Below are 16,728 nucleotides of genomic sequence, written 5' to 3'. Positions count from 1 at the left end.
ATATGCCTAGTACATAAGCATTAAAAATGTTTAGCTATTATGGGGGAGAGACTAGAGGAAGTAGGTGGTTACAGCTTGAGTCACATTGCTTCTTTAAAGAGTTTTTGTTTAATTTTCTAAAATTTCTCAAACATTGTTGCAAATTTGTTGAGGTGAATCTCATAGCCTCTGGCTCCATTTTCCAACCTCAAGTATTCAAAATAAGCTTGTGATCTTTGAAGTACAGAGGTGCAATCCCAATTACCACAGGTTAACCCCCACCTGCAGCTCATATCTGTTTCTTTGAAAAGGGAAATTAAAAAGTTGAACTCTGAGTTTTAATGTTGGTTCACTCCAAAAGGAAAAATGTAAACTTGATGCTTTTCCTCTGAGGAATAGAGAACACAAAATCTGAGCAAACTCATTTGATCTTTGTTAAATTAATGTATCCATGGAAGAGTTGAAGAGGAAACCCTGGCTCCTGATAACCATCACCATCATTACCAACTTGACCACGTTCATTATTCGTCTTTGAGCATTTCTTATGTATAAGACACTGTGCAAACCCTTTACATCTATTAGCAGAACCCTAGGTCAATTCAGAATACAAAGGGCAGGGAAGCAAGGAACACCCAACAGAGACCTGCTGGTGCCGTGCAGATGCCACTTGCCAGGCCCCTGCATGGGCCTTCAAGGGCTCCAGGATGGCTGGCCCAGGCCTCCAGCAGGAGGGGAAGAGGGGAGAAGGAGAGAGAGGAACAGGGAAGAAGAAAGGGTGGGAGTAGGAGGGGAATGAGGAGGAAGGAAAGAAGGAGGAGGAAGAGGGGAGAAGAAGATGAGGAGAAGGGGAAGAAAAGGAGGGGGAAGAGGAGGAGAAAATGGTAGAAAGAGAAAGAGAAGGAAGCAGGGAGAAAGAAAAGAGAGGAAAAGAAGGAGGAGGCAGATAATAAAGAGTAGAAGGAAGAATTAGGAAGAGGAGGAGGAAAAAGAAAAGGAGGAGAAGGAAGGAGGAGAAGGAGAAGGAAAGAGAAGACGGAGAAGGGAGAAAGAAAGAAGAAGGGCCGGGTGCGGTGACTCACACCTGTAATCCCAGCACTTTGGGAGTCTGAGGTGGGCAGATCACCTGAGATCAGGAGTTCGAGGGTAGCCTGGGCGACGTGGTGAAACCTCGTCTCTACTAAAAATACAAAAATTAGCAGGTGTGGTGGCGGGAGCCTACAATCCCAGCTACTAGGAAGGCTGAGGCAGGAGAATCACTTGAACCTGAGAGGCAGAGGTTGCAGTGAGCCAAGATCGTGCCACTGCACTCCAGCCTGGGCAACAGAGACAGACTCTGTCTCAAAAAACAAAAAACAAAAAAAAAACGAAGAAGAAGAAGAGGAGGAGAAAAGAGAAGGAGAGGAGTAGGAGGAGGGGAAGCAGGAAGATGACGGAGGAGGAGTCTTAACTATTTGGTGGAATAAGGACCAATCTCATGAAAAAGTCAACAAAGCTCCTGTATGAGATGTGCATTTATATTGGTGCTAAATTTGAATTAATTGCACAAGTCAAAAACTACCAAGTCCCAGATGGCAGGGGCAGGTGTCCTGGGCTGTTCTGAGGAAGGAGTCACTGCTATGGCCTGGTGGTCTAGGAAGATCCCAGGGACGAGACGTACTTAACCTAGCATGCTGCCTGGCACAGAGCAGTTGCTTTAAGATACTGTTCAACAAATGAATCAATAAACTCAAAAATGAGACACCTACTCTGCCCCTCTTTTTGCAGTACCTGGAACACTTGTTACCATATCAATATTACATCTGGTGATTTGTTTAACATCTGTCTTCCCCACTGAACAGTCATCTACAAGCTGGCAAAGACTTTGCCTGGATTGCCACTGCTGAGCCCTCAGCACCTAGCCCAGCACTTGACGCATAGTAGTCCCTCAACAAAAATTCACTGACTTAGTTTTAGGCTGATCAAGGACACCTACTGCCTACTACCAAGAGGGGCAAAAGAGACTTACCCGCAGGAGCAGGCTCAAGGGTGGGGGGAGAAGGTTTAAAGTGGATTTAGAATGCAGCTGACTTGGCCAGGCACAGTGGTTCACGCCTGTAATCCCAGCACTTTGGGAGGCTGAGGCGGGCGGATCACCTGAGGTCAGGAGTTCGAGACCAGCCTGGGCAACATGGTGAAACCCTGTCTCTACTAAAAATACAAAAATTAGCTGGGCGTGGTGGCAGACGCCTGTAATCCCAGCTACTCAGAAGGCCGAGGCAGGAGAATCACTTGAACCCAGAAGGTGGAGGTTGCAGTGAGCTGAGATCACGCCACTGCACTCCAGCTTGGGCAACAAGAGCGAAACTCTGTCTCAAAAAAGAAAAAAAAGAATGTAGCTGACTGATCCACACCATCTTCTTGCAAGCATGCACACACATACACACACACACACACACACACACACACACACACACACTTTCCATTTCCTTCGACTTCTCGGCCTCCCACCCAGGGAAGCCCAGGCCGCTGTGACCTATCAAGGACATCACCATGACATGACATAATTAGAAAGCTGTGTGTGGCAGCTGCGGGAAAAGGATGTAACACAGAAAGGCTGAACAAGACAAAGCAGCCAGCCGCTCAGGGACACCCACCCTGGTGTGCTCTATAACAAAGGCCAAGGGAATGATCAGTCAGGGCTGTGGGCTCACTAGGCACAGGCTGACTCAGGACAGAATGGGGGGCAGATACTCTTTTAACTCTAGAAAAGTCACCCAAAATCCCTGCAGATCCTGAGATACTTCCTCCAGGCCAATGTCATTATCCCACTGGTAATAAAACACCTCCCTTCTGTTGACTGCTTTACAGTTATAAAGGGCTTTTATCTATGTAATCTCATTTGAAGACTCATTCCGTAACAAAAATTTTTGAGCATATACTATACGCCAAGCTCTGTGCTATGCACTGGGGATACAGCTACAGACAAGGCAGCAAGATGCCTGCCCTCACTGGGGCATGTAAGGATGGTTATTTGTCAAGAATCCCACAAGCAAATATCAACTGACAACTGATTCATGACAAGGGAGAGGAATATAATCTTCTGTAGCCCTATCAGAGTGGAAACCGTGAACTAGCCTCATTAGGCAGGTAGAATGATTGATTGAGGCCTGAAGGAGGAATGGAGTCTACTAGGTAAAAGGTAGAGAGGTGAGGAAGAATATTCCAGCAGAGGTAAGTGCCAGTGCAAAGGTCCCGAGGCAGGAGAGAACAGCTGTGAAGGATGGAAATAAGGTAAGTCTAGTAAGGCCTCATTTTCACAGATGAGCAACTAAAACCCAGAGAACCGTGGGTCAAGGTCACACAACAGGAGCTGGAGCAGAACTCAGACTTCTCACTCAAACTCTGGTTTTGTGAAACTCCACAGAATCCTCAAAGTTCCAGGGTCCCCTTTCCCAGGCCTGCTGTGGTGCTGGCTCAGGCCAGGCTGGGCATGTCAGTGAGGATGGCAGGAGGGTAGGGGCACGGCTGTTCTCACAAGGTCATCCAGGCCAGCGAGGAGCAGGAAATGCCAGAGAACGCCCATTCTCATAAGATTGCCCAACTTGAGTCAGGGCTTGGGGGGGTGCACGTAGCTATTGGGCCCCATAAGCCATCATACTGGCAGAGCTGCTGTGATTGGCAGCTCCAGGGGGCCTGGACAAGGACCTAGGTGGGAGCTTTTCCAAGGAACATCTCAGCCCTGCCAGGCAGAGCACTGCTGAGTCAACAAGCACCACACCTTGGGAAGGCTTCTGGGAACCTCACCCCAGCCAGCAGGAAGGAAGGACAGGCCACCCCTAACCCTGACGATGCCAGTTAAGTCAGCCTGTCATCAATTACAATCAAATAACTAATATTTGTCATGTAATGGGAGACCACACCAGGCACTGCTCTCAGCAGGCAATGCAAAGGTGTGTAAGTCAGCAGTTTGTCACCCTTGGGTGTGTTGACTTACACACCTTTGCATTGCCTGCTTAGAGCAGATCCCAACACCTTGCTTTATTTTCATCACAGCACTCATCACTGCTGGAAAGTATTCCAAGTGTTGACTTGTCTATGTCCAGCCCACAAGAAGGCAAACTCCATGAGGACAGAGCCTGTTCGTGTCTGTCTTCTCACTGCTGCATCCCCAGCACCTGTCACTTACTCAATACCTAAATGTGGGATGAGGAGACAATAAAAAGAATGAATGAATGGCTGCCTTTGAGGAAAGAAAAAGCTAGACCGGGCTTATTTTCATTGCTCAGTGAGTGGGCATCAGAGTCTAAATCCAGTCCAGGGAGAAGTGCTGAACTAAGCCCTAGTATGAGGATGGGCAGAAGTGCAAGCAATCAACAGATATGCAGAAGAAAAAGCTGCATGACATGGTGTGGTAGGGCTGAGAATGCCAGAAAATCCAAGCTATCCCCTTGGTTTCTGGTTATAACCCCTGATTCCAGAGTGATCTTTATAAAATTGCTCAGTCAGCAATGCCTCCTGCAGTGGAGGCTGTAGGGCTTCCTTGCAAGCCTCGCTGGCAGGTTCAAGGGCCTCCTGCTGAGTCTCTTCCCAGGAACTGCTCAGCCTAAGGAAGGCCTCTCTCAAGGTCACACCCGCTCCTGGGGCAGCTGTATCCAATGACTAGTTGGTGTGGGGGTACAAAGACCTGACCCCCTTGTCTGGACTGGGGACAACTCTGGAGAGCTATTCCCGGGGGATGTACTGAGGCCTCTGTTGTGAGTATATCACAGCTCAACTTCTCTTTCTGTCCAGTTCTGCATCCCTGAGTTAACCCCAAGGACAATCCCCAATAAGTTTCCTTCGGGCACCTCTTAGAGTCTCTTTTCCATGAAACTCAACCTACGACACCTGCCAAGATGCGCTTAGGGAACAAAGAAACCCAACCAGGGTCTCCATTCTGGGCCAGTGCCACTGGTTCTCTCAGCTAACCTATTTTTCCTTCTGCTGATATTTGAGGAGGCTTCTTGCTCCTCATTAGAAATGGTCACATGCTGGTTAAGGACATTGTTGGCTGTGGAGCCAGGCTCCTTGAGTTGGAACCCCAGCCATACCCCTCCTAGCTACATGGCCCTAAGCAGGTCTTTTCTGCTTCCTTATTTGTAAAATTGGTTTCTACCTCCCTGGATGTTGAGAATCACACACATCAATACACAGGAAATCTTTGGAACATGACTTGGTGCTCAGCAGATGTCCCAGACATGTGAGTTCTCAGCTACTGCCAATTTTGCCAGGAGCACGCTTGTTTCCTCACTCCCATAGAGACTGCAGGTGTGTGGGTCTGGAGCCCAGCATGCTCAGCACACCTGGGCCTGATGCTCGTTACTGGGTAGATGGATAGGTGGATGCCTGCACACCTGGGCGCTTGGAGCCATGCTTGGATAGGTGCTCTCTTGCTGTTCTATCTTACACAGCCCCCTGGAAGCTTTCACAATGAAAGGCCCTGAGCAGATGGAAGACCCTGTGATTATCTGAACTGTCTGCAATTTGCTTATCACTAATTCAGTTCACCTGGGGACACACACCATTTCCATAAATCAGCCAACCACAATAGGCCCACCCAGGCAAAGCATAAAGATGACAATAATAATCATGTGTATTTACGCAGTGCCTTTGTTCTGCAAAGCTCCAAACAGTCGACAATCATTATCTCATTAATCCTGCAGCCACTTCTGAAAGGTAGGCAGAGAACAGGCGCCTGTCCCCTTGAATAGGCAGGAAAGCAACACTGATAATAACTGCGAACACTTATTGACCACTTACTATGTGCTGGACCCTATTTAAAGGCTTTATAAATGTTAACTCACTTAGAACTCTGTAAGGTAGTTGCTATGGTTATCCTCATTTTACAGAAGAGAAAGCCAGAATCTAGAGAGGTTAAGGAATCTACCCAGGGTCACCTGGCTGGCAAGGAGTGGAAGCAGGATTCCACTCCAGGCAGCCTGTCTCTGGGACCTTCTGGCTTCACCTCTACACCAGGCTGCCTCTCAAAATGCGGCACACAGACAGACAACAGAGGCAAATGCTAAACTCAGGGCTGTGGGTGGAAGGCACTGAGTGGTCTCTGGCCAGCCATACCTGCAGGGCAAATGGGTAAGCCCTATAGGCCTGGCTTCTGGAGTGGGTCTGCACCCTAAATTTGGTACTCACTGGCTGGCCAATCTTGCCCCAAAACGAAGAGCTGCAAAGTAAGCCGCTGCAGTCATTTGGCTCTTGGTTGGAATGATCCTCAGCGTGGACCTTGACATGGGGGCAGGGAGAATGTAAGGGAACTAGAAGCAATGAAGGGCGAAGGTGCCGTTGAGGAGGTGAGGGACACAGCAGGGGCACTGACAAGCCCATTTTCTTCTTCATGTCAAGGACCCTCCTACCCTGCAATGAGTCCAGGCAGCAGCTAGGAGGATTTTTTTTTTGTAATTATTATTATACTTTAAGTTCTGGGATACATGTGCAGAACATGCAGGTTTGTTACATAGGTATACACGTGCCATGGTGGTTTGCTACACCCATCAACCCATCATCTACATGAGGTATTTCTCCTAATGCTATCCCTCCCCTAGCCCTCCACCCAACAACAGGCCCCGGTGTGTGATGTTCCCCTCCCTGTGTCCATGTGTTCTCATTGTTCAACTCTCACTTATGAGTGAGGACATGCAGTGTTTGGTTTTCTGTTCTTTTGTTAGTTTGCTGAGAATGTTGGTTTCCAGCTTCATCCATGTCCCTGCAAAGGACATGAACTCATCCTTTTTTATGGCTGAACCCTATCGTCTCAGCCCAAAGTCTCCTTAAGCTGATAAGCAAGTTCAGCGAAGTCTCAGGATACAAAATCAATGTGCAAAAATCACAAGCATTCCTATACACCAATAGTAGACAAACAGAGAGCAAAATCAAGAGTAAACTCCCATTCGCAACTGCTACAAAGAGGATCTTTTAAAAAGAAGCCAAATCCCACCACACATAGAAACCTCTAGTGGCTTTGCACCCAAACCCCTTCCCTTGACAGACAAGCCCTGTGTGCTAGATCCTGGCCCATCTCTCCTAAAGCCTCCCTCCCCTGGGCCCACTATATGGCAAACACACTTATTCTTGCAGGCCTTCAAACACATCCAAACTCATTCCTAGTAAGTCACCTCCTCCAGGGGGCCCTTATGGAATGCCCAACCTGAGGGAGTCCCATCACCTTTATACATCCCCACTCTAATTCTCTTCTTGGTCTTATTGCTGGCCGATTTGTTCTTGTTAATTTATTTCTTCATTTATTGTTTTCTTCTGCCCTAATTAGAATGCAAGCTCCATGGTTTAGGTATGATTTGGTCACGACTGTATCTCCAGCCTGGAGACCATAGGGGGCTCAAAAAACATTTGTTGAATGAATTATAATAAATTGCACATATAGAGTAGTTATTACATGCCAAGGGCTATCTCTGCGATTTACATAAATTAGCTCATTTAATCCTCCCAGTGCCCTGCTGAGGTTGATCCTATTATCATCCCCATTTTACAGCTGAGGGAGCTGAGGCAGGAGAGGTTAAATAACTGCAAAGTCACAGAGTTGACAAATAACAGAGCCAGGATGCAAATCCAGAGGTCTGGCCTCTTAGTCCATGCTCCACACACCACACCACGCTGCAGTCGGAATGGTTCCCCCTGCCCTTAGGATACAGCCCCAACTCCTGAAGACAATGTGGAAGCGTTTGATGAAAAGATCTAATCTCCTTTCCAGCCTCATCTGTTGCCATTAATTCCCTCACACTGCCCAGCCCTGAGGAAGACGCTGCCCTCTCTAGTCTCTTGCCATCTGCCCTTGCTGTTCCTACGTGGAGCTCTCCTCTTTCTTGGCCAACTCCTTCCTCAGCCTTTTGGTGCCAGTGTAGGCAGCCCTTCATTAGGAAGCCCCTTTGCATACCTCAGGCTGGATCAGATGCCTGCTTGGCATCCCCAGACTACTCTGCACTTGCCCTAACCCGGTACACAGCCCACTCTTGTGGGGCATGTGTGTTCACCTGTCTGCAGAGGCTCCACACCCATTCATTTGTTTCAGCAAGTACTTAGCACATGCCCCTGAGTGCCCAGCCTGCACTTCTAGGTGCTGGGGAGACAGTAGTGGGCAAACCCAAGTCTCCACCTATGCAGAGCTACCTTTCTAGTAGAGGAAACAGACCATAAACAAAAATGCAATATAATATCAGGGAGAATGATGAAGACAAAGGCAGAATAGAGGAAAAGAGTAATGATGGGGGGTGGGTAGTGTAGACAGAATGGTCAGGAACAGCTATGCATTCATTAAACCAGTGGTCTCCAAACAGTTTTGATCACACATCCCTATCATTCTTATATATACCTCGCTGATATGTGACTCTATATTTAATTATAGATTATACCAAACCTATAACTGAATATGTAGTATAATATTAGAGACATATACATAGCATATATAACATTGTATATAATATACTGCTGTACTACTATATCATATAGCTCATTATAAAATATACGTAAAGTATATAAATACTAAAAGGATGAGAAAAAATGTTCTAGAACATTCTTCTTGCCCTTTCGTGCACATTCATGCATGTACCCTGTTTTGGAGACTATTGTGACAGAATGGCAGCTCAGCTCAGGGTTAAAAAGAAAAATGCAGACAAAGAAACAAAGCCACTCCCTGATCCTTGCTCAGCAGGCACCCCAAAATAATTTGCCAAATGACTCGGCATGGGGTTCAGTAGATGCTAGGTAAATCAGCCTTAGACAGGTCATTTCCTAATTCTTGGTGTCAGTTTCCCCATCTGTAAATACAGGGCGTGGTCCTCCTTGAGACCACACAGAAACAAAAACCTAGGCTCAGGTTCACTCAGCCTGTTCCCTGACCAAGAAGGGGCCAACTCAGTTATGTTGGGACACGCAGCCAAGTCCTGGTGTGGGCGGGGCTTTCATCTGCTGGCTTTTTATTGATTTTTACTGGTTTACATGGAAGGAAAAGAATGCAAACAAAGAAACAAAGGCACTCCATCCCTAATCCCAGCAAATTATACAGAGATTCAGGAGAGTAATGAAAACCATAAAGCATGCTCTGAAATAAGAGCTCCCAATCTTCCATAATCTTTGGTGATAAAATGCAAAGCAGCAGGCCAGTGACACCCATTCATAAATACTGGGTCTGTTTACCAGAGCTCAGTTTAGAACACATTTGCTGGTGCTGAGAACCTTTACTGCTGCACTGCGCCCCGGGAGTTAAGGGCAAGTCTTTTAAGGGTCACAGATGAATCACAGCATCGTGCAATGCCAGGGCTGCAAGGGGCCTGAGAATCTGTACTGCTGGAAGGTAGATAGATGGCTGCAGGTCTGCTTTCCTTCTGAACTGCAGCCAGACACAACACTGTGAGGTGTTAGGGTGAATATAAGCCCATTGTTCAGTTAAGGAACTTGAACCCAGATAAATCAACCTGTTCCAGAGACATGGAGCAAGGAGTGGAGTCGAGATTCAAAGCTAAGGCTTCCTGGCAGCTTGTCCAACTGACCCTTGTTCTTCTGGAGGGCTCTGTAAGCTCCTCAAGGCTGAGTCAGTCTTTGTCATCTCTCTGTTTCCAACTGTCCCAGCACTGGCTTTGCTGGTAGTGGGTAATGATTAATATTGAGGAAGGAAGAAAAGGAATGAGAGAGGATGGGATGTGGGGGATACTCAATTTGTGGCTGGTGCATTGGTCCATTTTCATACTGCTATGAAGAAATACCTGAGACTGGGTAATTTATAAAGAAAAGGAGGTTCAATGGATTCACAGTTCCACATGGCTAGGGAGGCCTCACAATCATGGCGGAAGGTGAAGGAGGAGCAAAGGCACGTCTTACATGGCGGCAGGCAAGAGGGTGTGTGCAGGGAAACTGCCCTTTCTTTATAAAACCATCAGATCTCATGAGACTTCTTCTCTATCACAAGAACAGCACAGGAAAAACCCACCCCCATGATTCAATTACCTCCCACCAGGTCCCTCCCATGACACGTGGGGATTATGGGAGCTACAATTCAAGATGAGATTTAGGTGGGGACACAGACAAACCCTATCAACTGGTCTACTAACACCAAGAGCAGTGCCAACAACCAGGACCATTTATGGAGCCCTTACTCTGCACCAGGTGGAGCAATGAGTGCTTTAAATGCAATGTCTCACCTACTTTTCCAGCAACCCTATGAGAGCTTACTATTATCCCAATTATATAGAAGGGCAAAGGGAGGCTCAGAGAGGTTCAGTAGATTGCCTAAGGTCATTCAGCAGGTACATGGTAAGTCCAGGATGTCAACTTTGATGGCTCTGGTGCTTAACCACTACCCCACACTTCCTGCTGCTGTGAGCAAATATCAGGTTTCTTAAATTCCTTTTGGCATCATCTGTTACTCTGTGCTACAAAAGCAGGAGTGGCTCTCACATCAGATGCAGGCAGAATCCCAGTGACTCCTATTTTACAGCCTCTTAGGGAACCCCAATGCTTGTCCACAGGGCATGGCATGCAGCCAAAGACCCATCAAGGGACGTTTTCACAAGTGACAGAAGATCCATTCTTAGTCCCAAAGACAGAGAGAGCCAGCACAGTTGTAGGTTTGGGCATGAACAGTCAGGACGCGTTGTGATAAGGGAAACAGGGAAGGCGAGCCAGTGTGTGGAGGCAGACCCAGACAGCTCAAGGGGAATGAAGGCCTGTAAGGGGACAAGGTGAGAGCCAAAAATATGAACAGGTGGGCTTCTCCAGGTGGAGGGGGACTAAGAGGATGGGGCGCATTGTTGGACAGCCCTAGCTCCCCTACTTACTTGCTATAAGACCTTGGACAAATTACCTATGCTCCCAGAGCCTCAGATCCTCATCTATAAAACAGGAGAGTATCTGCCTTACGAGTTAGTTGTTATAAGGATGAAATACCATAGTGTACATAAATTGCTTTAAGCGCAGGTCCTGGCATATGGTGAGTGCTCAATAATTAATAGCAATTTGTGGTGGCAGTGGTGCAGTCATTGCCAAATGATGTGCAAAGTAAGGGGATGAGCAGGGAAGATGCCAGGAGGAAGCAAACCCATCATCCCCCAATATTTAAGTGACTTGAGGTTAAGAGACCATGTCTGCCTATAGCCAAGCCAAAGAAAGTGGTTAAGGGACATGCCCAAGGTTGAGTCACAAGTATTTTCTGGACAGGGACCGCAGCTGAATCATCTAATATTCCAGCCCTTGGCATTGGCTTTGCACAAAGGGAGCACTCCACTGGTGTTTGTGAAATTTACACATGGCTTGGTCTCCCGAAGTCTATAATGAGATTATGTTCCCCACTTTTTCGCTTTGCTTGGTTCCCTTTTACCTCCCTACCAGATGATTCACTTATCTTCTTCCCACACTTCTTGAGCATTGATGCTCAATGTGTGTTGTGGTCCTTCTGGAAACTACGAGGGGATTAAAACAAGTCCAGAATGGGGCTGTCATTGAAGCAACCAGACTTAAACATTATTTGGCCACATCCTACTGCCTTTATTACATTTGGCCACATCCCACTGTCTTCCCAAAACAAGGTCTTCCTCTTGGTTGTGTGAGCTGTGTGCAATGGTAATCCCATTTCTGCCTTTCTAATTCCCAAACCATCCGTCTTCAACAGGCATTTGCCAGAAATGACCATGGTGTGTGTTTACAGTAGCTCAGCAAAGAGTTATTCATCTAACCAGAAAATATCACAACTCAGAACCACAATGAGGAGCTAGATTGACAGTCACCTCCAGCACATGGGGCCCTCTAAGACCCACAGGGATCCAGGGGAGATGTCCCTGAGGCAAGTTGGGGTCCCCAAGAAGCAAATAAAGAGATGGAAATAAGCATAAAAGGAGTATACATGGGACACACACACACACACACACACACACACACACACACTCTTGCTCTCTCTCTCTCTCGCTCTCTCTCTCAAGGAAGTGTTCTTGGGCTCAACCCCAGTGGCAGGGAAGGGTGAGAAGCAAAACTGGACAGAGGGAGAAGTTAGACTGTGATACAGTCTCAACAGAGGCCTCAGGCCATTCTAGTGGGTGTTAGCAAGCTAGGATGATGCTTCAGCGCTGCCCTAAATTGGAGCGTGGGGGCTGGGCTTTTATACCCCTACATCAATCAGTTCCTGGACATGGGCTGCCTAGGGAGAGGGGTGAGAATTTGGCCCAGAAGCTCTCTCAAACAAGGTCAACTTCCAAAGGGGACTGAAAGCTGAGAGCTGCGCCAGCAGCACTCCCCTCAGCTGTGGGGGAGGCCCTTCAGTCCTGAAGGGGTATCTGAGCAGTGCATCTCCATGTCCAAGACAGTCCATGTAGTAGCCACTGACTCTTTTTCTTCGTTGAAAAGCAGAAAAACACACAGCAGTGGTGAGATGTTGGGCTCTGGACTCAGACGGGCCTGGGCTCAAATGGAGAATCTGCCCCTTATATCTCTGGGCCCCTCAGCTGAACAACAGGGCTGCTGAGAGCACCTTGCACATTCAGCGCGAGGGTTGTAGGGTTGAATAAAACAGCATGCGTACCTGGCATATAGTAATCACTCAATAAAAGGCAGCTCTGATCACTATTACATAACTCAGAATGAAGGAGAAAACTGCTCTGGGCCACAGCAGTAGTATTTGTTTCTCTGTGCTGAGAACCTGTACTGCTGTATTGCACCCAGGGAGTTAAGGGCAGGTCTTTTAAGGGTCACAGATGAATCACAGCATCGTGCAATGTCAGGGCTGCAAGGGGCCTGAGAATCTGTTCTTCTGGAAGGTGGATAGATGGCTGCAGGTCTGCTTTCCTTCTGAACTGCAGCCAAACACAACACTGTGAGGTGTTAGGGTGAATATAAGCCGATTGTTCAGTTAAGGAACTTGAGCCCAGAGAAATCAACCTGTTCCAGAGACATGGAACAAGGAGTTTGCAGCATAAATGCAAATTCATTCATTCATCCATTCATCAAATATATACTCAAGGCTTACAATTATGTGCTGGGAACAGTTCTGGGGACCACAGAAGCAGTGGTGACAAAACAGAGAAAGCCTGGCCCTCCTGGAGTTGTGTGAAACTAAAGAACCAAATATGTTTGTAACACATACCCTGTGAAGGAAAATATGGCCAGAGGAGATGACAGAAGGGGATGGCTGGGGCGCAGGGTGGTGAGGGAGGGAGAAGAGGGCATCTTCAAGGAGGGGAGCAAATACCAGACAGAAGTGAGGACGGGGGCCATGGGGTTGTCTAGGGGACACCATCCTGGTAGAAGGAACCGCAAGGGCAAAAGCTGAAGCTGAGAGTTGCTGGTCTTATTCAAGGAACAGCAAAAAGGGCCCGGGGCCCGGAGAGTGACAAATAAGAGATGGCACACGGGGAAGTGGGCTGGAAAAGCAGCCCAGGCCAGGTAGGATGGTACACAGCCTCAGTTGAGGCAGGAACCCTGGATTCGACTCCCAAGGTGATGGGAGGGAAGCCTCTGCAGGTCTGAATAGGAGACACCACTGAAGGGTATAGGATTCCAAGGGCAGGAAGAGAAGCCCATAAAGAACAATTGTCCAGCTGGGAAGAGGGCAGTGGAGGTGGAAGGGAGGGGATCACAGAAATCAAGTGGTAAGGAACCTCAGAGACCATCTGGCCCAGGTCTGGCCTCCAGCAGCTAAGTAACGAACATCACTGTGCTACAGACCAGGAACCTGACCCCAGAGACTTTGAGCTACCTGCTAAGGACTCCGCAGCCAGTGAGAGGTAGAAGGGCACCGGGCCCCTGGTCTTCTCCCCTAGAGGTGCCCCACTGGCCCACAGGGAGGAGAGGGCTTTGGTTTTGTTGCTGTTGTTTCTGCTGTCATTTTATTTATTTTTATTTATCATGATGATGATGATTATTATGATTTCTGAGACCAGGTCTCACTCTGGTCCTTCAAGCTAGAGTGCAGTGGCACAATCTTGGCTCACTGCAGCCTTGATCTCCCGGGCTAAGGTGATCCTTCCACCTCAGCCTCCTGGGTAGCCAGGATCACAGGCACATGTCACCACACCCGGCTAATGTTTTGTATTTTTGTAGAGACAAGGTCTCACCATGTTGCCCAGACTGCTCTCAAATTTCTGGGCTCAAGTGATCATCCCACCTCAGCCTCCCAAAGTGCTGGGATTACAGACGTGAGCCACGGCACCCAGCCGCTACTGTTATTTTAAAGGGAACCCCTAACACTTAACACCTTAGTGTTTCCATTTCAGGGAGGTTCCTCAGTCCAGGAATCTGCTTGCTAACTGTTTTCTGTGTGTTGCATGACCAGAGGAGGCCACAAAGACTTAACCTTTCCCCAAAGCCAGCTATTTCCTCCATCCCAAAGCATTCATTCAGGGCCCAAGAGAGAAAACAGTCAAAGATCTCAGGTGAGTGTGGGTACCAGAGCATGAGGAAAGATGAAATTACTCATTGTAGAGGAACGCTACTCCTAAATGGTTTTTTGATTGGCTTATTTTTCCCATTAGAGCCGTTGGCATTCATCAACACTCTCAGATGTCCCTACAAACACAGGCTTCCTCAAAGGCTGTTCCTAAATGTTTCAGCTGGGTGGTGCCTGTAGGAAAAAATGTGAGAAGATTCAGGGCCCATAAACAGAGAAGCCACTAGCTTGAAGCTGTCTTTCTCTGCTCGGGCCCAGAAAGCAAATGCTCCCCTGGGGTTCACTTTATGTATAGAAAGCATCACCTTCAGCAGGACAGCCAAGAATCCTGGTCCCAGCTGGTTGGGTGGGGCCACGGAGCTCACTTTGAAAAGGCCAGGAAGGATGAAAGCACTCAGGAAAAGGGTCTCCCCTGGCCCCAAAGTGCAAAGATTTGAAAAACCAACTTTGAACTTGGTGTGGGAGGGTCCCAGCCTGGGAGGGGGACATGGGGAGAGAGGAGTGAGCCGGCCTCAAACCCAGCCTCGAAGGGCAGGTGAGAGATCCTGCCCAGCAGGAAATGGGAAATGTAGGTTAGACAACTAGGGCAGTTCTGAAGCCGGAACTGTGTCTGTTGCGAAGTCACGCAGGGGCTGTAAGATGTAGGAAGTAGAAAAAGGAAAGGACCCAGCAGACCTCAAAGCCTCCGATTTGGAAAACGGAGCAGAGGGGAGAACAAAGAAGTGCTCTGACCAGGCAGGAGGCAGGAGGGTACGGTGCACCGAGGCAGACGGAGGGGAGGCTGCGGCTGCCCCCAGCCCCCTTCCCTGCCCACTCCCTCTGCAGGTAACGGGGCTGATGATTCCAGAGCCCTCCCACCATGGAGACTCGGTGGGCTCACTCTGGGAGGGCTCACCCAGGCCTCTGCCCAGGACACACACTAACAATTCCACCAGAAAGTCCTCTTCGCCTCCCACGTGTCCCGAGTTGTCTGCGCGGACTCCACTCCAGCACTGATCCTGTCTGATTTTATTTGCTGGGTTGTGCATTCAGTTCCCCCAAAAGTATTTACTGAGCATGAATGGAAGGCACCAGGCTAGGGAAAGCGCAGGATGCTGAGTTACGGGGCCATCCCTCTCTCCAGGGAAGAGAAAGTGTCGGGTCCCACAGCCCAGACACCTGGGCTCCAGGGTCCGGCTCCATCACTTCCTGGCTGTGTGACATTGAGCACATTCCTCCAGCTGACTCAATTTTAGTTGCTTTATCTATAAGATAGAGGAGCTTGGAGATGGGGATGTGGGATGAATATGCTGGAAAGGCAAGCAGGGGTCAGGTTAAGGCCTCTGCATAATATCACAGCTGCCATTTATTAAGCATCTACTACTGTGTGTCTGGAACTGTTTTAGATGCTTTATGGATATTATCTCTAAACCTCACAATCACCCCCACTTCCTCAAAGGAAGGTGATGCTTTATATACACACAGTGAACCCCAGGGGAGTGTTTGCTTTCTGGGCCCAGGCAGAGGAAGGTGGGCTCAAGCTAATGGCTTCTCTGCTTATGGGCCCTGAATCTTCTCATATATTTTCCTACAGGCACGACCCAGCTGAAACATTTAGGAACAGCCTCTGAGGAAGTGTAGATGGGAATTGCTCCATCTACACACACAGATGCAACAGTAAATGGGAGAAAACCAGTGCTCAGCATACAGTAGGAGCACCGCCAACCAATGCGGAGTTCATTCATTCTTCCAACACATATTTGTGTTTGCTAGGTGCCAGTGTTGTTCTAGGACAGTGGTTCTCAACCAGAGGTGATTTTGCCTCTCCCCCAGGGGACATTTAGCAATGTCTGGAGGCATTCTTTTTGAGGAGAGGGGGTGTTACTGGCAACTACTGGGTAGAGGCCAGGGACGCTGCTTAACATCCTACCATGCACAGGACAGCCCCTCACAACAAAGAATTGTCTAGGCCAAAATGCCAATGGTGCTGAGGTTGATAAACCCTGCTCCTGGCACTGGGGAGACAGCAATGTGCCAAAGAGGCAATGTCCCTGCAGCTCACTTCCCAGGGCAGGAGACAAATGATGAACAAAGATAATAATAAGTCAATGTCTACAGGTCCACTGGTTAAAGTGCTACAAAAAATAAAGAAAAGGAGGAAAGAGAATGATGGGGTCATCAGGGACATAGGGGACATTTGAGAAAAGCCCGGAGGGAAGCAAAGGGGTGAAGCAGTGGCTTCCAGGTGTGATAGAGAGAGGCTCTGAGGTGGGTGTATCTTCAAGTGTGGCAGGAAGTCCACGCAGCTGAGCTCAGTGAGCACAGAGGCCAATGGTTGTAGACGAGGTCAGGGGGTT

At 48.3% G+C, this 16,728-nt stretch overlaps 1 protein-coding gene and 1 non-coding gene across 3 annotated transcripts in view; both read right to left on the bottom strand.

Moving 5' to 3' along the window:
* ABTB3 (ankyrin repeat and BTB domain containing 3) overlaps positions 1–16,728 on the bottom strand; it is a 346,648-nt gene that overhangs the window by 274,106 nt on the left and 55,814 nt on the right. The gene's annotated exons all lie outside the window — the stretch shown is intronic.
* LOC129011061 (small nucleolar RNA SNORD74) lies at positions 14,465–14,547 on the bottom strand. Its single transcript, XR_008493191.1, has one exon. It is a non-coding gene; the product is annotated as a small nucleolar RNA SNORD74 (small nucleolar RNA).

This window comes from Pongo pygmaeus, chromosome 10 (genome assembly GCF_028885625.2).
Source record: "Pongo pygmaeus isolate AG05252 chromosome 10, NHGRI_mPonPyg2-v2.0_pri, whole genome shotgun sequence".
NCBI classification, from domain to species: domain Eukaryota; kingdom Metazoa; phylum Chordata; class Mammalia; order Primates; family Hominidae; genus Pongo; species Pongo pygmaeus.
This window is presented reverse-complemented; position numbering and strand designations above follow the sequence as displayed.